Below are 13,085 nucleotides of genomic sequence, written 5' to 3'. Positions count from 1 at the left end.
GCTTTTTTGCCTTCAACGTATATATCCTTCGAGTTTGCAATCGTATGGCGAGTCGTTCTTTCTGTATCTCGCCGAGCAGACTAACTCGGTTTTGTGCTAACCCTGCCAACTTGCTTTGGCCGAGGTAACCATCATCCCGGCCAAAGAGTTCAAAAATTTATTGGTCAAACCTGCCAACCTGCTTTGGCCGAGGTAACCATCATCCCAGCCAAAGAGTTCCAAAAATTTTGTTGGTCATACCTGCCAACCTGCTTTGGCTGAGGTAACCATCATCCCGGCCAAAGAGTTCAAAAATTTGGTTGGTCATACCTGCCAACCTGCTTTGGCCGAAGTAACCATCATCCTGGCCAAAGAGTTCCAAAAAAATTTTGTTGGTAAAACCTACCAACTTCCTGCAGCCTAGACCCTTATCTCGGCTTAGGAGAGCTAAATGTTGGTTATTCCTGCCAACCTTCTTCAGCGCGGATCCTTATCTCGATTTGAAGAAGAGCTAAATGCTTGGCCATTCCTGCCAAACTTCTTGATTGCCCCCCAGTCGGGCGAAGACTTATTGGTCAAACCTGCCAACTTCCTGCAGCCTAGATCCTTATCTTATCTTAGGAGAAGTGTTGATTTTTCCAGCCAACATCTTCAGCCCAGATCCTGATCCTAGCTGAAGAGAGCTCAAAGTTGATTATTCCTGCCAACCTGGAGCGAAGTGTTTGGTTATTCCTGCCAAACGTTCTGCAACCTCGATCCTTATCTTGGCTTAGGAGAAGTGTTGGTTTTTCCGGCCAACCTCTTCAACCCCGATCCTAATCTTAGCTGAAGAGAGTGCAAAGTTGGTTATTCAGGCCAACTATGCTTCTTGATTGCCCTCCAGTCGGGCAAAGACTTGTTAGAAAGAGTTAGCCAATCCTGCCAACCCACTTTGCCCCCAGTTGGGCAAAGATTTTTTTCTTGGTTGGTCCTTCTTATCGACCGTGTTAACTTTTTTCCGAAGGTGTTTCATCTGACCTCGCTATTATGCTGGACTCTACCTTGGTGCGCACCCGAGTGTCTTCTCTCATTTGAGCTCTTTCAATCTTCATTCTCTCAGGCCTGGAGTAGCGTGTCCTGGAAGTCTTTGATTGTGTATAGCCCGACCTGAGGCTTCTACTTTCAGCTTGTGATGGTGTGACTTGTCTGTCACGATCTTCTGAGTGGCAAGAGTGTGTGTTGCCTTTGCGCCCCTCTTTTGCTGCCACTCCTTTGCCTTTTATCTTGCTCTTCATAGACTCTATGTCAGCTGCCATTCTTCTTATTACTTCGTCTTGCTCCCTTACGCGATCTTCGAGAACCTGAGGATCCATCTTCCGCCTCTGTCTATCAGGGCTTTGAGAGCGGTGTGGACTTGAGCCCTGTCTTTCTCTTGCTTCTCATTGCGGATTCCTTCACTGGGGATCTAATTCCGCCATGGCTGGGATAGAAGGTAAACCTTCGCGCCTTCCACCCCCTTCCGATGTTCGCCTATCAATAGCAGATTGCGGCAAGTCTTCATTGTGCGCCATTGCTTTCAACTATAGAGAAAAACTTGATCAAGAGGATTTGCTCTTTGTGAACTTCCCACAAACGGCGCCAATTGTACGAGCACGAAATAATTCTTCTCGTATGATCCTGTTGATCAAGTTTGCACTCCTCCAAACAATGTTGCTTTGCCACTTGAAAATACAAACGTGAGCTAACCAGCGGGTGTGTTCCGGAAACCCCTCTGATGCCTAAGTCAGCAACTAAACAATAGACAATAAGCTCCGTGTATTCTAGAGTAAGAATTGGGATACCTATACATAGGTCTGGTCATAAGCTTTTATAGACTCTGCTTGACACATTCCTAGTAGGATTCCAACTCTCCCTATGAGAGTCCTCCTAGGAATCACACACCCTACTCACTACCAACCAAGTGAGACGGTTTTGCACAATCCTAGTAGGACTCTACTTTCCTTAGCAGAGTCCTCCTAGGAGTCACACTCCTACTCACTACCAACCAAGTGAGATGGTTTGCACAATCCCAGTAGGACTCTAACTCTCCTTAGCAGAGTCCTACTAGGAGTCTCATCACTGCAAGCCAAGTGAGATGGCTTAACCCTTTACCTCGGTTTATACATTCCTGACCAAACTGACTTATCTCGGTCCCCTACCATTCGGATCGTTTGATTGGAAGCCGATCTAATGAATGCCACCCTGCCATGCTACACATAGCTCGGCCCTCGTTATAGATGTTACCTCGGTTTTGTCTGTTTAGACTAAGTTAACTGCAGCAATCTCTGACCTGGCTAACAAGGGCGAGGTCCAATTTGTGAAGCCCAAACACCTCAGCCCCATAGCTTGGTTCGAACTTCACTTGGCCTAAGCTCATTGGTTTTTAGACCGAGCAACAGCAGCTCCTATCTCGGTCCGATGTGCGGCCCAACTTCCAAAGAAGCCTCTTCCTTAGCTCGGCCTAATTTATTAATAAATTACCCTCTCATGAGAATATAGATTGAAAAAATGTGTTTGATAGCATAAGTAATAAGGTTATCATATAATGATTTCAAAAAACAAAACTCATTGTGAACAATTGTGTAAGTGTAGATCTTTGCTTAATTTTTGTTGAAGCAATAGTATTAATGTCCCAACTTTTAGTTTAATATGTAATTTGACAAATTTAAATTACTTTTGCTGATGTGATTAAAAATATATAAAATTACAATGGATTATATGAAAATTAATTTTGATATAGATTGTGTAGAACTCAAATCCGACATAATGATATTGATGATACTTGTTAAATATGACCTTGGTGAACTAAGATTCTGGCTATGCCATTGGTTGCAGGTCGAGTGGTCTTAAGTATATTAGTGTAATTGTTTCTGTTTCCTCCTTCATTATTTTTGTTTATTAGTCATAAAAATAATAATACAAGAAATTGTAGTTAAAAAGGGCCAAAGATCAAAATTTTTGTCATCCAGATTTCTTATAGTATTGAACTCAATATACTCCAAGTATGTATTGGCTTAGCCTTTTATAAATGATAATGATATAATTGCTGAAGAAGAGGTTAAGTTGTGTATACCATTAATGAACAGAGGCAAATTATATTTTCCACATTCATTCTATTATGATGATAACAAATAGTAATGGCTTCATGTATTTGTTAGCCAATTCATTTCAAACCCCCCTCCCCAAACCATTTTCTTGCTCATTTATATCTTTCATTCCCAATTTGTTTCCTTTGCAAATTATATGCATTTGTTTTCAGTTTTGTGACCTTTGCTAATTGGTTGTTTGGCAGAGTTCTTTATAAACAACTTTATGCAGATAGTAGAGAAATGAATGATTATGCATGAAGAGTGTTTTGGAAGGTAACTATATGTCAATTCAAATACTAAAGGAAACGAATCCTCTGAGAGGTGTTGTTCTTCATATCCAACAGGTAATTATAGTGTTTCCTTGACCGAAAATGTTTTATACCTGATAAATGAGTGTAATTCACTATTTCTGTTAAGCTGTTTTTCATGTTTGTTCTGTTTATGGAGTATTTCGATAAGGGAATGATGAAATATTTCCAAATGAAATAAACATAGTGGAACAATTATTATAGATTGGCATCATTTGATAATACCATTTAGTAGCTAAGAAGCATGGGCATGGGCATGGGCATGGGCATGGACACTACATGGACATGCTAATATGGAAATTTTCAAAAAATGTAGACACGGCATGTGAGGGACACATACAAACTATATAAATTAGATATATTTTTTGTATGCCATATATAAGGATAATAAATTATGAATGAATACAGGAAAAGAAGGTAGGATAAAAGATTTCATTCAAATGTCATTATGTACCCTGTTATACTCAAAAACTTTTTGCACTACAATATATAGCAACATGTATTATGTAGTACTTGGTTGCATGAAGAAATTCAACAATACCACAAACCCATAAAAAACAATCAGAAAATTACCCAGACAAATACATCTATGGATATCACAATCATTCGAGGTGTGACCCACATTCAACCCACTTTAAATCTACACCATACAACTCGTTTTGGGGTAACTTTTCATGGTTCCTAGCATTTCTAGTAGAAATTAGTTATGTTTCATGTAACAACATGAATCATGTTAAATGCAAAAAGCTGGTAAAAACTTTTTGCTAAGCTTGGTGGTGAAAAGACTCTTCTGCAGTATGGGAGAATCATTTCTCTGCAATACCTTATTTTAAGGAAGAAACACCAATTGAAGAATTTGAAGTGGCTACAAGCCTAGATTTATGTCATCTTCTTATAATATTACCAATCACCATGATGAAAATTTTCTAGTTGAAATTTGCTCAACATGCTTGCTGGATGGAAGATATCACTATTGTTGTATATTATACTTCGTTTGTGCTTTTATATTTTTTCATTTGTGCTTTTATATTTTTTTGTTTGCTTCCTCATTATGCACCATGCTATTAGTGATGGGCAACGATGATAATAGCATAAGGGACAATGATTCAGAAGTCGATGCTTCAGAGTTCCAATCGAATGTAGAAGATGGAAGGACAGTAGTTGCCTCTAGACGAAGCAGAGGTAGAAGGAACTAGGTTGAACCCTCAATATTTATAATCCCTGTTTATTTGTACTTTTTTATTTCCTCTTTTTTATCCTATACTTTTTGCCTCTTTATTTGTGTCAATATGTCATTTTTATAGAGCTATTAGTTTGGCAAAAGGTAGAAGGAATTAAGTTGTGCTTGTTGTGTAACTGGAGAGTTGAGACTGGTTTCCTCTCATGTATAGGTTCTAAAGCATCATACATGAAAAAGTTTGCTTTCTATGTATATGCTTTCTACTCAATGTCCATTCATTGCACTTGGCTTGAATATATATATATATATACATATATATATATATATATATATATATATGTATATAGTTGAGAGTGTTGGAACAATTAATGTCTAGAGTCATTGGAGTTCCTCAGTTGACCCCTTAAGGTTGTGTTTAGATCTTAAATTTGTGGAGAACAAAGAAAAGGAAGGGAAATTGAATGAAATAGAAACAAAATTGTTTACAGAAATATTGGGAAAATATTGGGATGTAGGTGTAACCATCAATATTAAAATATTATATATATATATATATATATATGGAATTTAACTATTGATTTAGAGAGGGGCCTACATGATTTTCACACAAATTACATGAGTCCAAAAGCTTAATAGTAGCACTCCAAGCTTCACTTCCCTATACTTTCTACACTCCGAAAGGAAGTGACCCTCAATTTTGGGTTCACTTCTTTTGACCTCTAATGCAATTCTTGAATGCCTCCCTTGTCTGATGCTCATCCCCCAAGTGTTCTTAAATCTTTACATGAAAACTTCTACTTGTTATAACCCTTATTATTATTAGTTTAATTAGCACCAAGGATCCTCTAGAGTGTTTTTTTCCTAAAGTTTCCTAAAGTGGTGTATTGTGTGGTTGAGATTTAATGCTAAAAAATTGATGTGACTTGTCATTAAATCTCAACCACATAATGCACCACTTTAGGAAACTTTAGGGAAAAAAAAAAACTCTAGAGGATCCTTGCACATTAATTAGATATAACAATTATTAAGTATATAATATACACATAGAAACTCGTATCAATACCCATTCCCACCATCAACCCTACTCATCCCTAACCAAGAACTCAACAACAGATTTCCAAAGCCCTATTTTCCCTCTCCCTACCCATATACACACTGCTCTCTCTCACCAAAATGGTCACCTTCTTTCTACTAGTATTGTTATTTATCCTCCTCCTCCTCCTCAATCCATTTCCGGCCATGTGCCAAATTGGCCGTGAAGGCGAATGGTGTCTCTTGCACGCAAGCATTGGCATATCGGCTATGCACATGCAACTACTACATAACAACAAGGTTGTCATGTTTGATAGGACTGATTTTGGCCCCTCTAATCTCTCTCTCCCCTATGGTCGTTGCCGGTATGACCCTTCCGATAATGTCCTAAAAAATGACTGCACTGCTCACTCTCTGCTCTATGACACGAGCACTAACACTTTTCGGCCACTAATGGTAGAGACTGATACGTGGTGCTCCTCTGGTTCTGTTCTCCCCGATGGAACGCTAGTCCGGACCGGAGGCTACAATGACGGTGATCATGTAGTGCGCACGTTAGCCCCATGCAATGATAAGTCCTGTGATTGGGTTGAGTTTCTCGGTTATCTATCGGAGCGTAGATGGTATGCAACAAATCAAAGACTACCATATGGTCGAATTATCATCATCGATGGAAGGAGACAGTTTAACTACGAGTTCTACCCTAGAAACTCTGAATCTTCATCTTCTTTCTGGCTTGAATTTCTCAAAGAAACTACAGATGATGATGAGAACAACTTGTACCCATTTGTACACCTATTGCCAGACGGAGACTTGTTTATTTTTGCCAACACAAGAGCTATATCTCTAGAGTACAAGCAAAATCGTATTGTTAGAGAGTTCCCTTCAATAACCGTCGATGATCCTCGAAACTACCCTAGCTCAGGTTCATCTGTGTTGCTCCCCATAGATGAAAACGAGCCCATTGAGGCTGAGGTTATAGTATGCGGCGATGCACCCCGTGGTGTGTTCTCCAGGGCTAAACAAGGGATCTTTGATGCTGCGAGTCGCTCATGCGGACGCATAAAGGTCACAGATGAAAATCTTAGTTGGGCCATGGAGGACATGCCGATGCCTCGTGTGATGAGTGACATGATACTTCTTCCCACTGGCGACGTGGTCATCATCAATGGTGCCGGATCAGGTACTGCGGGTTAGGAAATTGGGCAAAACCCGGTTACCCGACCGGTGATTTACAAGCCCCACGGGGTTGAGGACAGCCGGTTTTCAGTCATGTCCCCTGCAACAAGGCCAAGAATGTACCATTCGAGTGCTGTTATGCTAACTGATGGTCGTGTTTTAGTTGGAGAAAACAACCCACATCCATACTACAACTTCACTAGGGTACAATACCCAACAGACTTGAGGTTGGAAGCCTATTCATCGCCCTACTTGAGACCCGAGTACGACCCAATACGTCCCAAAATTATGAATATCAATGAGAGTTTCAGGTATATGCAGTCATTTTGGGTTACTGTCACAGTGCTGAGGTTCCTGAAACTGAGTGTTGTATCGGTGAGAATTGTTGCACCGTCGTTTACAACACATTCGTTTGGTATGAACCAAAGAATGGTGGTGCTGAAGACGAGTGAACTATACTGTGTCAGGTCAGAGGAGTATAGGGTAACTACAATAGGGCCTTCAACAGCTGAGATTGCACCACCAGGTTACTATCTGTTGTTTGTTGTGCATGCTAGTATACCAAGTTCTGGTATGTGGGTGAAGATTCAGTGATGGATTGTTTGTGTGTAGCTAATATGTAATATTTTGCTATAATAATATAGATTTCAGTAGTAGTATATTACAAGGAAATGTGAATGCAAGGGGTTATGATTGATTTACTGGAACGATAAGGATTGGTTTGATTTGCATTCTAAGAACTGGAATAATATTGTAGAGAACTGAGTAATGGTATAAAAGCATATTTTGTTTACTTTTTTATAGAATAATGATATGGTTCATTTTTATTCATTAATTTAAAGTAAACAGATTCATGACAGGGATTTATAATTATAAAAATGTTAATACCATGTCAGCCTTGTATGGAACTTGCGTATAATATAGTCTACAAACCCATAATTTTACTAAAATCTTACAAAAGGACATGTTGCTGACCATGATTAGTTTCTCAAATATTGGTGTTGTGAACTCATTTTTTGAACATCCAATCATGCTTGGCAAAATGTGCATTCAGTAAGAATTTTAGTAAAGTTATTTTGTTTTATAGATTTTTTGATAAAATTTATGTTTGCTTGGCATTTTGTTGAATAATTATGTGGGGCTTACATGAAAAAAATAGAACTCGCATGGATAGTCCAATCGTAACTTGTAAGGGGGAGTTGGAGAAAGAGGGGATTGAGGGGATGAGGAGAGTTTGCCGAGTGTCGAGGGTGGCGGGAAAGAGAGGGGTCAATGGAGGGACAGGGGCAATAGGAGAGAGAGGAGAAAGGCAACGGGTGGTGGGATCATTGCAAATTGGCTACGAACGAATTGAATTATTCATTATTTAGTCGACGTGGGATGAACATGCGCCAATTCGTGTGTCAACAACAACAATTCCATATCACAGAAATATGGTTGTTTTCTTAGCAAGAAGTTTGTATATTTTGTCAATGTTACAAGAAATATGGTTGAAAGCTTCCGTAAAATTCAGTTGAACTATAGTTCCATAAAATTCAAGTTATGGATGTGTTCATCAAATTAATTCAACTATAGTTCCATAACAGTAGAACATACAATATAGCACAAACAACAAATACAAAGAGCTCAATACTTTACCAGAAATTTGTTTTCCTACTTCATTTGTGATCCTTTGACTTGGGTTTGTGTCTCCCTCATCCACACAAAAAGAGAAGAAAAAGAGTTAAATCAAATAGGAAAAATTACACTAATAGTCCCTACATTTTACCTCGTGTTATTTTGGTCACTACACTTTTAATTAACTCAATTTTAACTCTTAATTTTAAATTTTGTATCAATTTGGTTCAATTGATAACACGGTTAGTGTTTCTGATGAAAAATATCACTAAATTGGTTAACTCACTGTCACTGAGTTGAACAAGTTTATAATTTTGCCTTAAAAAATATGACATAATGTCACTTATGTGGATATTTTTTTATTAAAAAATGTTAACAATTGTAAGTAATTGGATTAAATTGAGACAAAATTATAAATTCAAGATTGAAATCGAGTCAATTAAAATTATAGAAACTAAAATGATACAAAGACTTAAATACAGGGACTATCAGTGTAATTTGTACATATATATTTTTATTTTTTGATCAAATGGTAGAAGATTATTGTAGTATTACATATGTGAAGACTAAACTTAGTAGCCTGAAGTCTTGTTTCTCTTTATGCCAGGGGTGGATAAGACTCGAAACTCAGAGTTTTGGTGTGGTAAAGAAAATTCTTACCATATAAGTAACACATAATATGTATGCATATGTTATTTTTTATTTATTTATTGTTTTAGTTTACTTAAATTGCATACAAATCAATCGCTACTGTTAGTAAAAATTTTGTTAGGCTTAGATCGATAAAGCCTTAACTAAAATTTCACCAAACAACACAATGATTAAGCAATTGTGTTGAGATTTTATGCCTTGAAAGTTCAAGGACTTCCTTGGAATAAAAATAATGGCAGTACAAATGAAAAAGAGAAAGAGAGAAGAAGAAGATGATGATATAAATGATTGAATGAACAATCAAATACAAGTAAAGTATATTAAAACCACTCCTATCTAAATTTAAACAACTCCTATGTAGATTAGATTTACTCCTAGGATAGAAAAGAAATAGAAATCAAATCATGTATTGATTTGTTAGTGTCTTACAATAGAGCCATTAATGGCAATTTATAGAAAAAATGAAGGAAGAACTTCCATTAACCACCACCTAAATAACTACTTTTAACTTCCGAAATCTTCAATCTCCTTTCTTACAATGCCATGTGTCTTCTATTCCTCGAATCTTCAAAACTTGTCTTAACTTCTCTTTAACCTTAAAGATTTTCCTGCGTAATAATAATAATAATAATAATAATAATAATAATAATAATAATAATAATAATAATAATAATAATAATAATAATAATAATAAGAAGAAGAAGAAGAAGAAGAAGTAATAGAAAATTTAAACCTAGTCATAATTGACAAAAAATTTATTTATGGTGCAAACAATACCCCACCAACTCTTTAAAAATAAGAGCACTTGATTTCTTGAGGAGTTGTATGAACATAAATACATAATAGAAACTATGAAAATTATAATCGATTGGCCATATATATATAATTTTTTTTTTTTTTGTGTGGCCACATCGAAATACTCCTCTATTACTATTATATAAAAAATAGAAATAAAATTCTGAATTTCTTTTTGTAAACCACTACATCAAAATTAATTTTTGATGTAACCCACAATGCTATTGTGGTTGTTGGATGATAGAAATCATAATGTCAATTGACTTTAGAAAATTAAATTTTTTGACAAAATTAGCAATATCACAAAATTCAAATTCATCAAATGTGGATTGTTCAAAATTTTCGGTCATGTTTAGTTTAAAATCATATCCCCTAATTGGATTTTTACCATCATTTTGTGATGGTTCATAAAATTTAGTCATGTTTGGCTAAAAATCATGCCCTCCAATTGGATTTTCACCATAATTTTGTGATGGTTGTTTATCAAATTTAGCTATGTTTGTCTTAAAACTATGTCTTCCAATTGAATTTTCACCATCATTTTGTGATGGTTGTTCAACATTTTTTGTCATATTTGACTTAAAATCATACCTTCCAATTGGATTGTTAACATTAAAATGCTCAATATCCTTTGGCAAAAGAAGTTGGTCTTCTTCTTCAATTAATGGCTTGAAAAATTGCCCCTCAGGCATGCCATTTTCATAACTTAATTTTTCCTTGGCCATGGCTTTTGTCGAAAGAAAGTTTTGCTTGGAAATGCCTCTTAGCAACTCATAAAATTTGTTCTTTTTAAGATTCTCTAATTTTTTACTCCAATGTTGGATTTCTTATCAACTTGGTAAACTTGACAACTAAGTTGATGAATTTTTGCGTCAAAGTAATTTATATCTATTGGAACAATCTTCTGTGTATAAAATAAGACTCAAATAAAGAAAATAAATTACTTACAAGAAGTTCTTGTATCGAAAAGTTAGAATAGCAAAAATACGATCAAGTCAAGTGCATGACACTCTGTCCTTAAGACAAATTTGTCGTTGCACAGGTTCTCACGGATTATTGGCGTCTATCTCCCAGGATACAATGATCAATATCACAGATTGTAGTAGCATAACAAACAATCTATCTTGCGAACCAGAACTTGAGTTCTGCACTCTCTAAATTTCTATAAACTAATATGAAGAACATATGAAAGAAAGAAAGAAAAAAAGGGAAGGAAATAGATGAATTGAATCTGCTGGAGGATCCTGTATTTATAGGCAAAGAGGTGTCTGTTCGGAAGGGCAGAAAACCCTTCGAACAAATGTGAAATCTTGAATCGCCAGAAAATGAAGAGAGACGACTGGAGAGGCATTGTTCCAGGAAGCAACAATTCGATGTAGAACCTAAGTTTTGCACTACAATGATCAATATCACAGATTGTAGTAGCACTACAAACAATCTTTCTTGCAAACCAGAACCTAAGTTCTGCACTCTCTAAATTTCTATAAACTAATATGAAGAACAGATGCAGGAAAGAAAAAAAAAATAGGAAGGAAATAGATGAATTGAATTTGCTGGAGGATCTTGTATTTATAGGCAAAGAGGTGTCTGTTCGGTAGGGTAAAAAACCCTTTGAACAAGTGTGAAATCTTGAACTGCCAGAAAATGAAGAGAGGTGACTAGAGAGGCATTGTTTCGGGAAGCAAAAGTTCGAATTCGAATTCAAATTTTGGCACAAAAGTTTGAATTAATTCGTTAGGAATTTAAATTTTCCAACAAGAATTTGAAAATTTTCAAAGGAATTTTGTCCAAAAAATCAAAGTTAGGACTCGACCCACAACCCATACGCGCCTCTCTCGGCTGGATGACGGTGGCGGCTCGTGCACATGTGCGGTGGATTTGGGTCAAACCCACTTTGTTCATAACTTCCCTCCTTACAAAACTTGGGGTGCCCCTTGGGGCCCATCCCAAGTATGTCAACTTAGAACTTATATACTCTTGCAAACTCTCTTATTGTTTCTATGTAGGATAACCAAAACAAAGTAACCCACATTTGTCTCTTCAACTTCCTATTTCACGAAACCGAAAACGACGTTAACTTCCCATTCACCCATAAATGATTTTGCTGAACCGTCTTCACCGTATGACTTGCCATACGACAAGGAACACGTCACCACTTGGACCCACTTCAAAAGATCTGTGGGCTCCACTAAAATTTGGGCTCAAAGTTGGCTCAAAATAAGCCTATAAAACTAAATTTTCCAACAATTCCCCACATGAATGGAATTGACGAAGAGAAAATGCAACAACATGATGTTTCTAAAGAGAGAACAGAAATCGGAGATATTCTGCAAAGGATAGGTTGCTTTTGGCTTTGAATCTTCTCTTGTGAGACACTATCCGATGTACTAGCTAATCAGTGAACATGATGTCTTGAACTGTTCAGCCATTCATGTAAATTAAGACAATAAAACTCACATAGCATATTTCCAGAAACAGTTTGGTTATCACGATTGTGTTCATTTTGGCCCTGAACAACCTGGTACTTCATAAGTGCTCTAGAGAAATGTAGCCCTCACAAATCTTGTAGAACCGGCCCAATTCATAGTCATATAGATGATTCTTATGAAGAGTATCCTGCCATACTCCATTAGGTATTCCTAGATATGAGAATCATTAAAAGCATTGCTTATCCTAACACGCTGCAGACATCACTATTTCATCATAGAAATTGGTAGAAGTTTGACTCCCTAGTGATCCTTATGAGTCATACACAACTTTGTTGTCCCTTTGAACCTAGATCTTGGGATCGCCAGTCAACTAAGTTGGGTTGTCATTGTGGTAACTCTTATTTAATAGGCTTAAGTTCCATTCCCTTCGATAAAATCTCAACTAACTCTCTTACTAACTCTTTGGTTAGTGGATCCGCTATATTGTCTTTAGACTTCACATATTCAATGGAAATAATTCCACTAGAGAGTAGTTGTCTCACAGTGTTATGTCGACAACGAATATGTCGTGACTTACCATTATACATATGACTCTATGCACTACCTATTGTCAATTGACTATCACAATGTATACATATAGCAGACATAGGTTTCAGTCACATTGGACTATCTTCAAGGAAGTGATAAAGCCATTCTACTTCTTTCCCAGCTTTATCTAAACTCTAATTCCATAGTACACCTAACAATGCAAGTTTGTTTGGAAGATTTTCAAGATATAGCCGCATCACCAAGAGTAAAGTCATACCCA

At 36.8% G+C, this 13,085-nt stretch overlaps 2 pseudogenes; both read left to right on the top strand.

Moving 5' to 3' along the window:
* LOC114284295 (cation/calcium exchanger 4 pseudogene) overlaps positions 1-13,085 on the top strand; it is a 131,744-nt pseudogene that overhangs the window by 49,704 nt on the left and 68,955 nt on the right.
* Positions 5,804-7,536, top strand: LOC145789130 (aldehyde oxidase GLOX pseudogene; annotated as a pseudogene).

Source organism: Camellia sinensis, chromosome 2 (genome assembly GCF_055761805.1).
Source record: "Camellia sinensis isolate YWXY chromosome 2, ASM5576180v1, whole genome shotgun sequence".
NCBI classification, from domain to species: Eukaryota; Viridiplantae; Streptophyta; class Magnoliopsida; order Ericales; family Theaceae; genus Camellia; species Camellia sinensis.
The sequence above is the reverse complement of the archived record's forward strand: the minus strand, read 5'-3'. Positions and strand labels throughout refer to the sequence as shown.